Below are 14,339 nucleotides of genomic sequence, written 5' to 3'. Positions count from 1 at the left end.
GTCTAGGGCCTGAGCACTCTCTTCAACCCTAATTCTAATTTTTTTTTTTTTTTGAGCAGCACAATGGCAACATAAATGTGCAATTTCAGCTTGTCTGTGCTCCATCTCTTATTTAGCAACACACATTCGCTGAGCAGCTATTACATATCAGTCGAAATAATACACAAGGAATAACTCCAAAAACCCCTGCATTCAAAGATTTGAGAAGTTGGAAGAGAAAAGTAGCAAAATTACATTATACATAGGTATATGATATAATATGTTTGTGCTTTTAAAACTAGTGTTTACAAGATTCTTTGGTAGGGAGGAGCGGTCACTCCATTCATTCTTTTCACACTTAGAATTCTATGCCAACAAAATTCTTAGGCTATGCTGTGTCATAGAGCCTTTGCCTCTCCTAATTGACAGAGGCTTCCATTTTCTCTCTAAGCCTCATCTTCTCTATTCCTTGATGATATACTTCTCAGATGTAAGGCCTCGCAACATCCTAGTCAATTAACAAGCATGATTCTTGTTTCGAAGAAAGAAAGAATAAGGTAAGCTGGGTAGATAACATGCCCAGGATAAAAACAAACTCCATGCTAAGTCAAAATTGGAAATTTCTTTTAGTAAACTACTTGCCAAAACTACAGGGACGTAATAATAAAAGTCACATTTATATATTCATTATAATAGCTACTACTTTGTTTGCCTCTATCAGAATGCCATGAACATAGTACATAGCTCCACATGCCAGGAACCGGTTCAGGGCTTACTATGTGCAGTATTAGGTAATAATAACAATGATAGATAACATTTATTGACAATTTTATATGTGCCAGGCACTTTGTTAAATATAATGATGTCTGTCTTCTTTCATCTTCAGAAAGAAATAATGCTAAATGCAATAATGCAGCATTAAGGCTGATGCTATTATTCCCTCTTAGCACATGAAATTACTCAGATCCAGCAATGTGCCTACGTTCACACAGTTCAAAAGAGTCATATTTGTTTTTTCAAATCTAAGTTCCAAATCACTGCGTCCTTTTGTCATATACTTAGACCTCAAAGCAACTATGCAAGGTCAGTATTGGAATGTACAGGTAGAGAAACTGTAGCTATAACTTAAAATTTTTATTCCTTTCACTCATCCATAAGCAAGCAATAGTGTGCAGGGATTGGACAACCATCTGTAAAAGCCACGTCCACATGGTTTGTCAGGGATTTGCTTTCTGCTGTGTTGTTCTGTAAGAAATCACTACATAGGCCGGTGTCTGTTTTTTTACCTTCATATCCAGAGGTAAGTCATTATCTTATGTTGGTCTCCAAAACTCATACAATAGGAAGTTAAAACAAAACATCTGAGTATTTTCTATTTTGTTTATTCACTCTAGTGTATCTTTCCAGTTTAGTCTTCATTTTTGATATTAATATTTTTAAATTTCTCTTTTAAATTTTCTTCAGATTTCCCAACACACATCTTGGTTTTTTTCTAACTTTGATTTATATAGTTCTTTAATGTCTTCTATAATTTTAAGATATTTAATTTGTTTTGAAATATAAAGTTATAATTTTTATATTGTGCACAACTTTCTGCTATAATTGTATTGTTTCTAGGGATTTAATATCTGCTTTTTGTTCCACTTTTTTCTTATTATCACTTTGCATAGGATATGATTTCAACATTTTTCTATTGGTTGGTTTTATGTAAAGTTAATTTACGTACATTTTTAGAAGATACTAAAGTTCAGGGTAACACTTTCAACTTCATCTCCTTTTTTGCTGTTTTAAGCAGTGTTTGAAAATATGGGAGCCTATCTTCAAGGATTTCATGGCTCTTTTCTCTTCCTCTGCTTTTATCTGCACCTTCTCTTCTCTCTCTCTGTCCAGTTCTTCAGTTCCATTTTGATTCAATTTCTGTGTATTTCTCTCTGTGGAGCCTTGCTCTGAAGACGAACTCTGGCTGGTGAGTTTTGAGAGTTCATATAATTTAGAGTAATCCAGCTCCTTAAAACAGGCATTTCACACTCACCCTTTGCTGGTGTGGTAAAGAATACCTTAAGTTTTAGCTGATATTTTCAAATTGTCCCACTTTGCTGAAAGAAATAAAAACATTTTAGCCCAAGACATATTTCTTTGACATATTTTGAGATGCCTGTTAGAGGGCCAGCAAACAGAAACGGCCCTACAAAGCCATCTTTTGTTGGGAAATATGCATTTGTAAAAAATCTACATTAATGCAGTCTGGCCTTCCCTTGTCCAGATGTAGGAAAGATTAACTGAGTCTGTCACCTTAAGATCTAAAATAATACTTTACTATCTATTCTCTCTGAGGGCAGCTACTAGTGAATTTTCATCTATATAACAAGACCACCTTTGCCAGCCACGTCTTCTCTGTCCCTCCCGGCCAAGCCTGCCTGTGACCTCCTAGGTCTGCATGGAGCCTCTCCTGCTTCCATAGTCTGCCTTGCCATTAAAACTTGATTTACCACCATAAACTCTTTTTGTCATGCGCCAACCCCACATTTTTTTTCTCTAACTCCAAGATGGTATGCCAGCTTCTGTATCCCACTGGAGAGTTGGATCTTCATGGTGAAGACTACAATGTATAAACATTAAATAAATTTGAATACTTTTTCTTCAATTAATCAGCCTTTTGCCAGTTGATTTTTTTTTTCAGCAAATCTTCAAGGGCCAAAGACCTTGGTCCCTACCTTGCTATCCAGTATTCTATTCTCCTCGCTGTCACCCCATTGTTTCCTTCTGATTCTTCTAGTTAGTTGCTGATTCTATTCAGGTTACTGATTTGCCTTCACTTGCTTGTATTTTGGAGTTCATGAGGATACTTGCTTTTTTGGTAAACAATGCCCATGAGTTTTTGGTTCTCAGTTTTATTGTTTAATCTTTTTTGATAGTTTATTTTTATTTATTGCTGCTTTTAAGATTTTTCTTTCATTTTTGTTTTTTAACAATTTCACTCTTTATTAGGTTTTTGGGGTTTGTGGTTGGCTGTTGAATCTGTGGTTTGATGACTTTCATCACTTTCAAAAAAATCAGCCAATACGATCACACATATTGCTTCTGATATGTATTATTTCTTTTCTCTTTCTGGGTCTCCAATTATAAATATAGCAGATCTTTTCACTATCTCTCATGTCTGTTATGTAATTTTATTTCTTTTCACTTTTAATTTTATTAAAAAAATTTATTTTCATAACTTTTTATTTTCCATTTTTATTCTCATTTTGTTCTTGTTGTACAATTCGAAAATTTCAACAGACCTAACTGCTACTTAAATTACTTTGTTTTACTGCATCTACACTGTTGCTTAACCAATTTAATGTTTTTGTCATAATAAATTTATTTGAATTTTCAGTTCCAGATTTCCATTTTATTTTATGGCTTCTAATAGTCATGTAAAATTCTTGATCTTATTATCTGTTTTCTTAAACATCCTATTCAGTTATTTAAAATTTTTTAATAGTTTCATAATTTAGAGCTTTAAATAATTTAAAAAATTGGTTCACCTTTGCATCTGCCTCTATTGCCTTTTTTTCTCTTGGTTTTCAGCTTTTGATTCTAACTATTTGCATTCCTGGTATTTTCTTTATTGAATGCCAAATATTGTTTATGGAAAATAGTAGCTGCTCTGAAAAATGTTATTTTTTTTTTCAGGGAAGATTTAATTTTCTCTCTGATTGGTTGAGAAAGTGAGAGAAGTACCTTGTAACAATCAGGAATTGAACAGTTTAAGGCTGGTTTTCAGTCATAGTAAAGGCTGATCTATTTCCAGTTTGTCCTCATTCATAGGATGCAGTCTTTCAGGAATCTTAACTGAAAATCTAGTGTTTACTAAGCTTCTTTCTCTTTACTAAAAATGGAACTGCAGTTTTTGTCTTCCAAGCACCATGATTTAACTTACGTTTTTTTCTGTTTTAGTGTCTTAGTTGCCCCTTTCTACTTGATCTTTGCCTTCACGCATCCTAGGAATTGTCAAGTCCCTTCATGTAAAAACACTAGAGAAAGTCCAATTCACTTCTGAACACAAATTTAATTCTCCCTTGTCTTATAAGACTGCTGAGAGCTCTGGGCCACCCTTACTGTTTGGTTTTTTTTTCTTTTTTTTTTTTTTTGGAGCAGAGGTTTTTAATATTTAATAGGTAGGAGAGAAGAGAAAGAGAAACAGCTTCTTCCATAGAGGATGGTGTCTCCGAGTGGAAAGGACCTGACCACCTTTTGTTTGGCTTCTTGGCCCAGCATAATTTAGAAATTGAAAACTGCCTTGAGGGGAGTGTCTTTATGGAATCTTGCCCCTTCCAGTGCTGAATTTCTTGGTTGCTTTGTGAATGACTTCAAACATCCCCATTTGTCAAAACATTTCTTTATAGTCATTTTTTCACAAGAATCACAATCATGTTTTCACAAAGCACCCACCATTCATACTCATATATTGACATGAATGTTTTCTTGAAACAATCTATTCTGTGATAGCAGCAACTCCTCTTTGTTCTGCTATTAAATTATGAACTTCTGAGATTATTTAGTCAATATTTGCTTCCACGTAAGCTGTATACAGGTAGAGAACATCTTGTATTTCTAAATTCTAACCAGGATTTGCCATACCCTGGCATTCAATAAATATCTGTTGATTGTTATTGAATGAAAAAACTCTATTTTATTTTACTTTATTTTGTTCCTCATTAAGAACACTTTGAACAGTTATTATGCACCCAATTATAACTTGAGAACTTTGGAGGTACAAAGAAATATAAGGTATAGTTTTTGCCTTCAAATAATTCATATACTTAAATCACAGACTCCTGTAATTACAGATATTGTTAAAGTCATCCAGATCTGCCAAACTTATTAAACAATTGAAATCACAAAGCTTAAATTGACATTGTAGTCCTGCAGTCTAGATATAGGTAGATTTTAACTAACAAGACAATAATAGTAGTTTGGTAGTATATTCCTAGACTGCTGTATGGAGAGGTGTTCTATGGCTACATATGGTACTCAAAGAATCCCAAGATTGATTAGTCTTTCCTATTATGTGTGTCGGTCATGAGAATGGCAAACAATATTCATATGTTAGCATTCTCTGATAAAATCCATTTACATCATGAAAAAAACAGACAATTAAGGTTCTAGGAAATAGAATTTGAAAACAAGCACCAGGTTTTGGGCAAGTTGGGAACTTATACATAGCTGTGTTGTAGGCAAAATAGAACTTGTAGGAAACTTCGGTTCGTGTTCCTGAATTTCTACTTGTATACCTAAAATTTGTTATTTACCACATCTCTTGCACAATTGTTAGAGTTTTATGTGTATTGACTTATTTACTATTCGCAGCTTTATCAATAAGTTATTATCATTTTATGATCTTGGCAAATTACCTGAATGCTCTGAGCCTTACTTCCTTACGTGTATGGCATGGGTCACCAAAGCTACTTTACAGAGTTAACTCAAAGCTTATATGACATAATGCATGTGAATACAATCTATAATCTAAAAATGTAATATGCTATGATTATTTCTGGCCCATCACACTGTGATTGCTATTGAGTGAAGAAATAAAAAATAAAAAGCAAGATGACACAGGGTTCGAATTGTGTAGTATAGTGTGTAAGCGCTGTACTAAAGGAAGTCTTTGAGGGCTGAGATAATGAGGCAAGAAATGAATTCATGGAGAACAGTGACTTTATTCATGAATTAAAACATGAGAAAGAGGAAAAATTGAAGACTGTGGAGCAAGAATAAGAATATTATTTCCTGAAATACCAAGAAGGGTTACCTGAGTAAAATGAAAAGAGTATACATTGAAGAAAAAAAAAACCATGTAATTATAGAATATAATTGAATATTTGTTTATACTTGAAATGAGTATGATTTTAATCACTGTATTTTTTTCTAGTTATTACTATTTCTGTGCATGTTTTTGTTTATTCCATTTGACTGCGAGTTTTTTGGGACAAAGGCTGCCATTCTTTATTATATCCCTTTACATATAGTGAAAAAATACAGTCATTGGAGCAAGAGATGTGAGTTGAAATCTTTGCTTTACTCAATTCTTGTGTGACTGTAAAAGTTTTCTTTCTGGGTGTAGTGGCACATGCCTATAGTCCCAGCTACTTAAAATGTTGAGGCAGTCGGATCATTTGAGCCCAGGAGTTTGAGTCCAGCCTGGGCAACATAGCCAGAACCCATCACAATAAATAAATAAATAAATAAATAAATAAATAAATGTTTTCTCGTCTATGTAATGGAGCTAATGAGGCTTGAACAAACAGAATGACAGTGATGAGAATCAAAAATGTATATAGGGTACACTATTGACTGAGAAGTGGTATCCAAGTAATTTGATTGACACCACCACTATAATCATCATCATAATCACTCCATAATCATGATCTTCATTAGACCTAACACTGTCTTGCAAGGTGGACCAATGAATGTTTGCTGATTGAAAGAATGATAGAATAAATGGATGAGTAAATGAATAAGACAAGATAGACTAGTAATAAAGCAAGATGCTGTATTTTTCAGGGCCTTGAAATTTTGTTTTCAGTAAGTAGGTCAAGACAAAAGGTAAGTTAACAATGCTTGACTTTGAAGTCCTGCTTTTTGTGTAGTTTTCTAACAGTGGTATGTAAAGTTGCCTTTAATGGAGCCCAAGAAAAGGTCAGAGGCCATGGGTGGGAGTAAGGGTGGGGGGGGCAATCATATTCTTCTAAAGGAACTTTTAAATACTTTGGCACCAAGAGAAAACACGTTTTTTTTCAGTGAGTGCGAGCCAGCAGCTGACCTTCCAGCAGATGAGAGCAGGGAGTCCAACGTTCTCCTTCAGTAAGTCTATTGTGAATGGACTGTGCAACCAGAGTATCCCTGTTCAGAATCCCAGCATCTGTATCCAAATCTGACATCCATTTCCAGGAGTAAATATTTGCCACTGAAGCTTAAGATATTATTTCACAGTGGAAATCGTATCAGCCAATTTTAGAAGAGTTTAAAGCTCGTGACATTTCCTGTCTCTTTTGGGAAATTTGTGTATGCTAAAAAAAAAAAAAAAATTCTTAAGAATCAGAAACTATTTCTTCCCAAAATAACATCAATTTTTTGCCTTCTCTTCATAACTTCTGATGTTGACAGTCACTTATGCTTGAGGATAAAGACATCAGCCCAAAGGGGGAAAAAGCAGATGTGGAAAAAATTTGTAAGATTTGAAAGAGTGCCCTGTATTAAATTTCTGATTCTGCTGTGAAGGATCTTCTCATGATGAGTGAAAGGAAGGAAAACCCACAAAGTCAAACTCTTGGGTGGGTGGAAGGAAAGAATGGAAGAAATTTTTAAAAAGACATCTTTTGTTCAAAATGGAATCACTTGCTCAAGACAAAAGCAAAATAAAATGAAACAGGAAGAACCCCAAATTACAAATATTATCAAGAGCTTAGTGTTATTTACAAATTGATTTAAATAAATGCAATTGCTTTTTGTATGCATCTATGTATATTGAATTTATATGTGTATTTTTATTGGTTTTATTAAAAATGTTTTCTAATCACAAAATGTTCTATAATTTATATGATAGTAAGAGTCTCAAACATAGAGAAAGCTGGGTTAGTGATAGAGTAGAAAAAATGAACAACTCTTCACAGTCTTTGTTCTTTTGATCTTTAAACTTAGTTTTATCACTTTGAAGAATTCTAAATTCTCATAACTAATTTTATCCCATTACTCAGGGTAGTGAATGTGAAACTGTCTTCCCATGCTAAATATAGTGTAGTGGGGTATTTATGTCTCTGGTCATCCTGATTTGCATAAACCTTGAATGTGATCATGAGAATGACAGGAAATTGGTGAAAATATTTGGTGATGAAAGTGTTGAGTCCTAGTTGAGTCTTCCTCCAGGAAAATATTTTTAAAATCTTATTGAGTAGATAGTTCAGCTACCTGTGAAAGTCAGAGCACAAGAAAAAATCAGGCGAGGTACTCTCCTATTTCAAAGGCCATCCCTATTTTCAAGAAGGACGCCAGGTGATATTGATGCAGGCGGTTGGTTAGAAGGCTCTACTTTGAGAAATATTTATCTAATGGGGAAAAGAACAATGAATATCCGCTACTTGCCAAACACTGATAGGTGCTTTACCCACATTATAATCATTCTTCATGATTTTATGAGTAAGTATTATTATTCCATATTGCAGATAAGAAATTGAGGCCGGAAATATTTCATAGCTAGTAAGAGGATCAAAGATTTAAACCCATGTTCTTCTGTCTATATCTTGATCTACACCCAAACTTTCTCCTTTTGTTCAAATACGTTTCAATTCTGAGCATCAGGAAATTATTTCTCCATGGGAACAAATATGCAGTGTGTTTTCTTTTTGGTTTATAAATGTATTTTTATATCGAACAATGTCTGTACATCAGCATGCAGATCAGTCCCCATTCAGTGAAAGTAGAGAGAAAAATGTCTGCTGGGTCCAACTTGGCTCAGAAGCATCTTTCACCAACAGCAGCAAAACCAAACCAACTTAGTTGAAGTTTTTTTTGTTATAATTATTCTTCGTCTTTTTTTTGGTCTGAAAATTTAACATTTTTTCACAAAAGAAAATTGGGGGTGAGGGGTTGTAATCAGTCTTGTGGATAAGGATTTGTTCTTTTATAACCCAATCAACTTATTTCTTATGGCTCCATTATCTTTGGAAAGTGGAAAGTTGTGTTTTGCTCTTCCTTTATATTAGTTTTTCATTTTTTCTTCTGCCCAGATGCTAAAATTAGATTCAGGCCATCGTAATTATGCAATAATTACCATGATCGTATTTTTCTGCCATAGAAGATTAGTACCAATTTTGATTTTCTCCAAAACTTCAACAGATGCTCTTTTTCCATAGCATCATAAATTAATGTCAGAGAGTGTATAAATGTACACACCATTTTCCTGAACATGTGAGGGTTGTGACGAAATCACTGTTTAACTGAAGTTAATTGTTTCCAAGAATTATCGTTTTTTTATTGATAATTTCATTGCAGAGGGCCTAATTATTCTCCAAATACATTTGCAAATTGTCTTATTTTTACTATTCAGGAAACAACTTATCTCTGCCAAAAAACCCTTCATTTTACAAATGAAACAGAAAAACAGAGAAGGGAAGTGACTTTTTCAAGGTTACTTGGCCAACCAGAAATAGAGTTGAGGCTAGATATTTTTATCCCCAAATTATGTTTATTATATCACACTGATTTAATCATACTTAAGTCTTAAGACCTAAGACTAGGAACTGAAGTCTGGTTAATCATCTTGCCCTTGTTGCTTTTGAGCAATAGAAGATTATAAAAGATAGCAGAAAAAGACTAAAGCGCATCAGGCTAGAAAAGAAGAGCAAAGAGCTTAGTGCCTCAGTAAAGCCTTGGAAGATGGGACACTGCTGTTTATTAAGAATTGAATGCTTCTACCTTCTTTTCTGGATGGTTCTTGGCTAAGCACTGAGAGGAATGAGGCTTTAGGAATCAGTCACTCATTTAACAAATATTTACTGCCAACCTTCTGTGTAGAGTCCCTGGGGATACAAGACAGAAGATACTATTTCCCCTCTAACACCACCAGCCAAGAGAAAGAGTTCCCATTCCAGAGGCAGGTAGAGATACATCAAAATCAAATACAAGATTCACTTTTAACAATCTCTTTTATTCCAAGATAATCAGAATTGCTTTATTTAAAATATTGTAATTTATATCTTTAAAAAAACTTTAGTTTTGGTTCAGGGGTACATGTGCAGGATTATTATACAGGTAAATTGTGTGTCACAAAGGATTGGTGTGCATGAATTTTCAGATCACATATAAAAAAGGTACCTCTTGTTAGAGTTAAGAGAAGATCCCTTCAACTTCATGACAGCTGACAGGACGACATATAGAGCCATTAGCTACCACCCCATATTGGGAAGCAATAAGTTCAAGATTTAAGTAGAGTGTCCCAAGTTGATCTTCACTTGATCCATAAACACTTATTCCCAAATTTGTGTGTCAAACTCTATTTGTCAAAGTTAGAGTTGCTGTTTCAGCTCCAATTTCCACTAAGACAATGAAAAATACTTCCGAAACTTTATCTATATTTGCATGGATTTAAAAACTACTAAGTGAGGCAGGAGGGCAATAATGTTCAAATCGTAAACTGATAAATCTGAGGAACCTCAGATATTATTTAACTGGAATTACAAACTTGATTAAATTTAGTTAAGTGCATTAAAATTATTTGTCCTTCATTATGTGGCAGAAACTTATTAGGTGAATTCAGAAATCTAGCTTAGACATTATTAGCTATGTAATCTTGAGTTATTTATCTGTTCTAAAACTCTTTCACCATTAATAAACAATGTGAACAATGTCATTTCAAACCCATGATGACATTATAAGGATGAATGAGTTAATGTATGTGTGTAAAGGGCTTTATGTAGTAGAAGGTGCTTTATATATGCTAGCTCACACTATCACATCATACTATCATTAAAACATTACAAATGCCCTTACCCCAAGAGGTAGAACTTGCTGAAAACAAGTATAGTATAAAACAAGTATATGGGACTGTAAAATCAACTTTTCTTTATTCAACCACATCCACAAGCAAACAAACAGGCCAGGAATATACAACCTGTTTCCATATGAGAAAAACAATATGGGCATGTCACATATTGCATATTAGCTTAGGAAAATAACATGATAAGCTAGTACAGAGAGAGACTTGTCTCTCTTCATATAATAAGGCCAGAGTTGTTCATTCGTTTGAAATAGGGTCAAAATTACATTTTAATAATTCTTAGGTTAGACAGAGATTTAGAAAAAGATGATTGATCTTAATGGGATTAAGATTTTTTTTTTTACTTAAGATGCAGAACCATCACTCATCCTAACCCCTTCCCTGGTGGGGTCAGGAGGCCCTGTCGTTAGAGAGAGGGTTCCTTCTTTCATCATAATCTAATCATGAATTTAGATCACTCTGTAAGGTAAAACAAAACATCTAGAAACAGTTACTTGATTATTTGAAGAGGAGTAGCATTGGTATCCTATAAGGTGGGAAAGGGATTAAATGGAAGATTCAGTAAGAGTTCATAGAGAACAGCAGTGTTAGAGGAAGGGGGCATTTTCACCTGGGGCAGCTCAAAAATGGTAGAAAGCATCTAATCTCGGGGAGCTACTATTATTTCTCACATGCTTAGTATACCTTTGTCTCTATATAATTCTCACAAAATATTAATTTAGTGGGTACTACTTTGCCCATTTTTTAGATATAGAAATAAGAAAGATAAAGTGATAATGAAATTCACACAGTTAAAAAGTAGATTTGGGATTAAAACTCATGTGTCTAAATCAAAGCTTGTGTCTCTTCCATTATATATAATGTACCATTAGCCCTTTGGGATTCACCTAAGAAAACAAGCTTGCCTTCCTATCGTTGTGACCTTTTGGGGTTTCTGTCAGACCAGAATAAGATGATTCATTTATGTTCCTTCTGATTCCTTAGTAGTAACATAGTTCCTTTTGCTATTGTTCCCATAGGTCTTACACATTGCATTGATATTGTCTACTTCCATATGTGTCTCCCCAACCAGAATATATGCTGGAGTTTATCTTGTTTGGAACGACCCCAAGTCATTGTCCACTTCCAGAGTCAAGTAGGTTGCCATGCACAGGCAAGAACTCTGGATATTTTTTGATGCCTATTCTAATAAAAAGATCTTCCACAGGCAAGTCCTGAAATGGAGTTAAGGTCATGTTAAAGTTCCTCAGCTATCTCTGAGGTTTCGGAACTCCACAAGGCAACTATAAATGGACCAGAAACCAGAGTATCCGACACAAACTGCAACTCTCAGACATTTGCTAACTGTTTGGACAGCATTTTTCTATTTCCTTCAGAAGAGACATTTAAAATGGGTTTCCAGGAGAAATCACAAAGAAATGACCACTCCAGTTTTTTTACAATAGACTCGCTCATCTGTGGTAATGAACAGCCTGGCCAGAAACTGATGATCAGGACAGTCTGGCCTAAAGGCCAAGCATAGATGGTGCTTACTTTGATAGGCACTTTTTGGCCTTTCTTTTCCAATGGTGGTCAAGGATCGCAACCGCCAAATAATAGTGCCAGTTATTATTATTTTTTCTGTAGTCACAGACAAAATGGGGAGAAAGCAAACTAAATGGCTAGCTCTACATTCTTTGAAATAATGCTTGGTATCAGACATCATGCCTGGCATATTGCATAGGTTGACACATTTAATTCCACAACACCCTACACGGTAGATTACAGAGGTGGTACTTTGTGTCTATAACTAGTGACTGCTTAAAACATGCTTGTTGCATAAATAAACAAGATGCATTTCAGCCTGCCTCAGCCAGATTTATGTAGAAAACAATCCAAAACAAAAAGTTTCTGGGAGCTGTGATCATGCAGAAGTAGGAGGAAAGCAAAAAGAGAAGAAAGGAAAATTTGGGTGGGGAAGGAAAAAGAACACAGTCAAGGAGAGTGACACCAAGCTAGTGACTGCTTTGCGACAAGTGCAGCTGATTCCTTGGTCTTGTGAGATGTTTTCTAAGAAGCTATAGAAATTACTGTTTCAGAATAGCTGTGCATACAGCGAGGAAGAAAGAATAATATATCTTCTGATTGCTTTCTGTCTCTCATCTCCCATTGGTCAAAGACTACTTCATGGGGCCTTAACCACACTTCTCAATCACTCCTGGCAGGCATTATGAAAACCAGAGTCCCGTGGGATTTTTTTGTTCAATGTGTAGGCACAGCAATCTTTACAAGCCAGAGCTGTGCATGAGGACACTCACTGCAGCAGCAGCAGCAACTTGGATCCACCACCTTTGTTAGTTTTCCTCAGTCTGAAAGCAAGATAAGCGGCCTTGGCTACAGTCAGGGTGGGTGGGGAGGAAAGGCATAATTGCATGGATTTAGGTTGGGGCATAAACTGAGTACAATATACAGTCCTAAATGACTTTCTCCTGCCCATGTCTTCTACCCATGTTCAGACCCAGATACTCAGCTCCTTATGATAATCTTTCTCACTTTCTTTGTCATAGACTCCAGACACTCAGCCTGATTTCCTTTCCTTCTAGCAGCTGCTATCATGAATTCTATACCTTAGGAATTTTCTCTCCATGTTTATGTCTTGCTGAGTAATAGCACACTGCCACTACAAATTCCTTCCCCAACCTCATCAATGCCTCCTGCTATGGTTTGAATTGTTGTCCCCTCTGAAACTTATGTTGAGATTTAATTGACATGGGACCTTTAAGAGGTGGGTAGGTAATGAGGGTACTGCCCTCATAAATTGATTAATGATGTTATCATGGAAGTGGATAACTATTATGAGACTGGGTTTGTTATAAAAGTGGGTTCAGCCCAATTTCCTTTCTCTGTCTTGCATGCTTGCTTCTGTCTCTCACTTTCTGCCATGGAATAACACTTACCAGATGCCATTGCCATGCTCTTGGACTTTCCAGTCCCCAGAACCATAAGAAATAAATTACCCCATCTGTGGTATTCTGTTATAGCAGCAAAAAACAGACTAAGACACCTCTTTATTGCTGCTTTATGCAGCAATAAATACTTATGGCAAGCCTTTAAGTCAGGAGTAGACAGCAGGTATCTTCACCTACATTGGCTCAAACTATTATTTACAGTCTGATGTGCTGTGTAAGAATGGTATTCTTAGGCCAAGTTCAGTGAAAAAACCTTTTGTGATTGATCTGGAGTTTCTTCCCTTGGCTTGGAAGCAGAGTAATATCATATGGAACAGACATTTTAAACAATCATTAATTACATATTTATTATACTTTGAGTTTTATCTCTCTGATATTGTGTGGGAAACCAGTTGGAAAAGACAACCGTTTACAAGTTAAAAATGTTAGGACATATAACATTTATAAAATTTTTAGTGTCATGATTCCTGGTCTTTACTCTCTTTAAAATAGTGAATAGAAGTTCCAGTGGGTTTATACTCCTGTATTTTTGGAAGGATTTACTGACAGTCCTTTTACACATAATGTCATTATACTATTTTTAATGAAAGCTTTAGCAAAAAACATTGCCATATTTTTCTCTAAGTACTCACCTGTCAACCAAGAAGATAAAATCAAATTGAAACAGTAAGAATCCTTAGTCTCAACTGGGTAATTTGTAACTTGGAAAACCTTAATCCTGAGGTATTCTTAGATATTAAAGTTTTGAGGCATGTCCTCATTGTCACTGGCTGAAATAGATTGGGAAAAGGTGATACTGGCCGAACACCAGGGGTACAAATGAATAACAATGAATGTAGGTAGATTCTGAATATATTTTGAAGGTAGAGCCCATA

General features: G+C 35.1%; 1 long non-coding RNA gene across 1 annotated transcript; it reads left to right on the top strand.

Annotated features, from left to right (window-relative positions):
• Positions 1 to 379: 379 nt before the first annotated feature.
• On the top strand, positions 380 to 7,485 carry LOC129047544 (uncharacterized). The gene is made up of 3 exons (XR_008509299.2): positions 380 to 536; positions 6,763 to 6,825; positions 7,129 to 7,485. It is a non-coding gene; the product is annotated as an uncharacterized LOC129047544 (long non-coding RNA).
• The last annotated feature ends 6,854 nt before the right edge of the window (positions 7,486 to 14,339 follow it).

Source organism: Pongo abelii, chromosome 7 (assembly GCF_028885655.2).
Source record: "Pongo abelii isolate AG06213 chromosome 7, NHGRI_mPonAbe1-v2.0_pri, whole genome shotgun sequence".
Taxonomy (NCBI): Eukaryota; Metazoa; Chordata; class Mammalia; order Primates; family Hominidae; genus Pongo; species Pongo abelii.
Note: the sequence above shows the minus strand (reverse complement) of the source record. Positions and strands in the feature narration are given on the sequence as shown.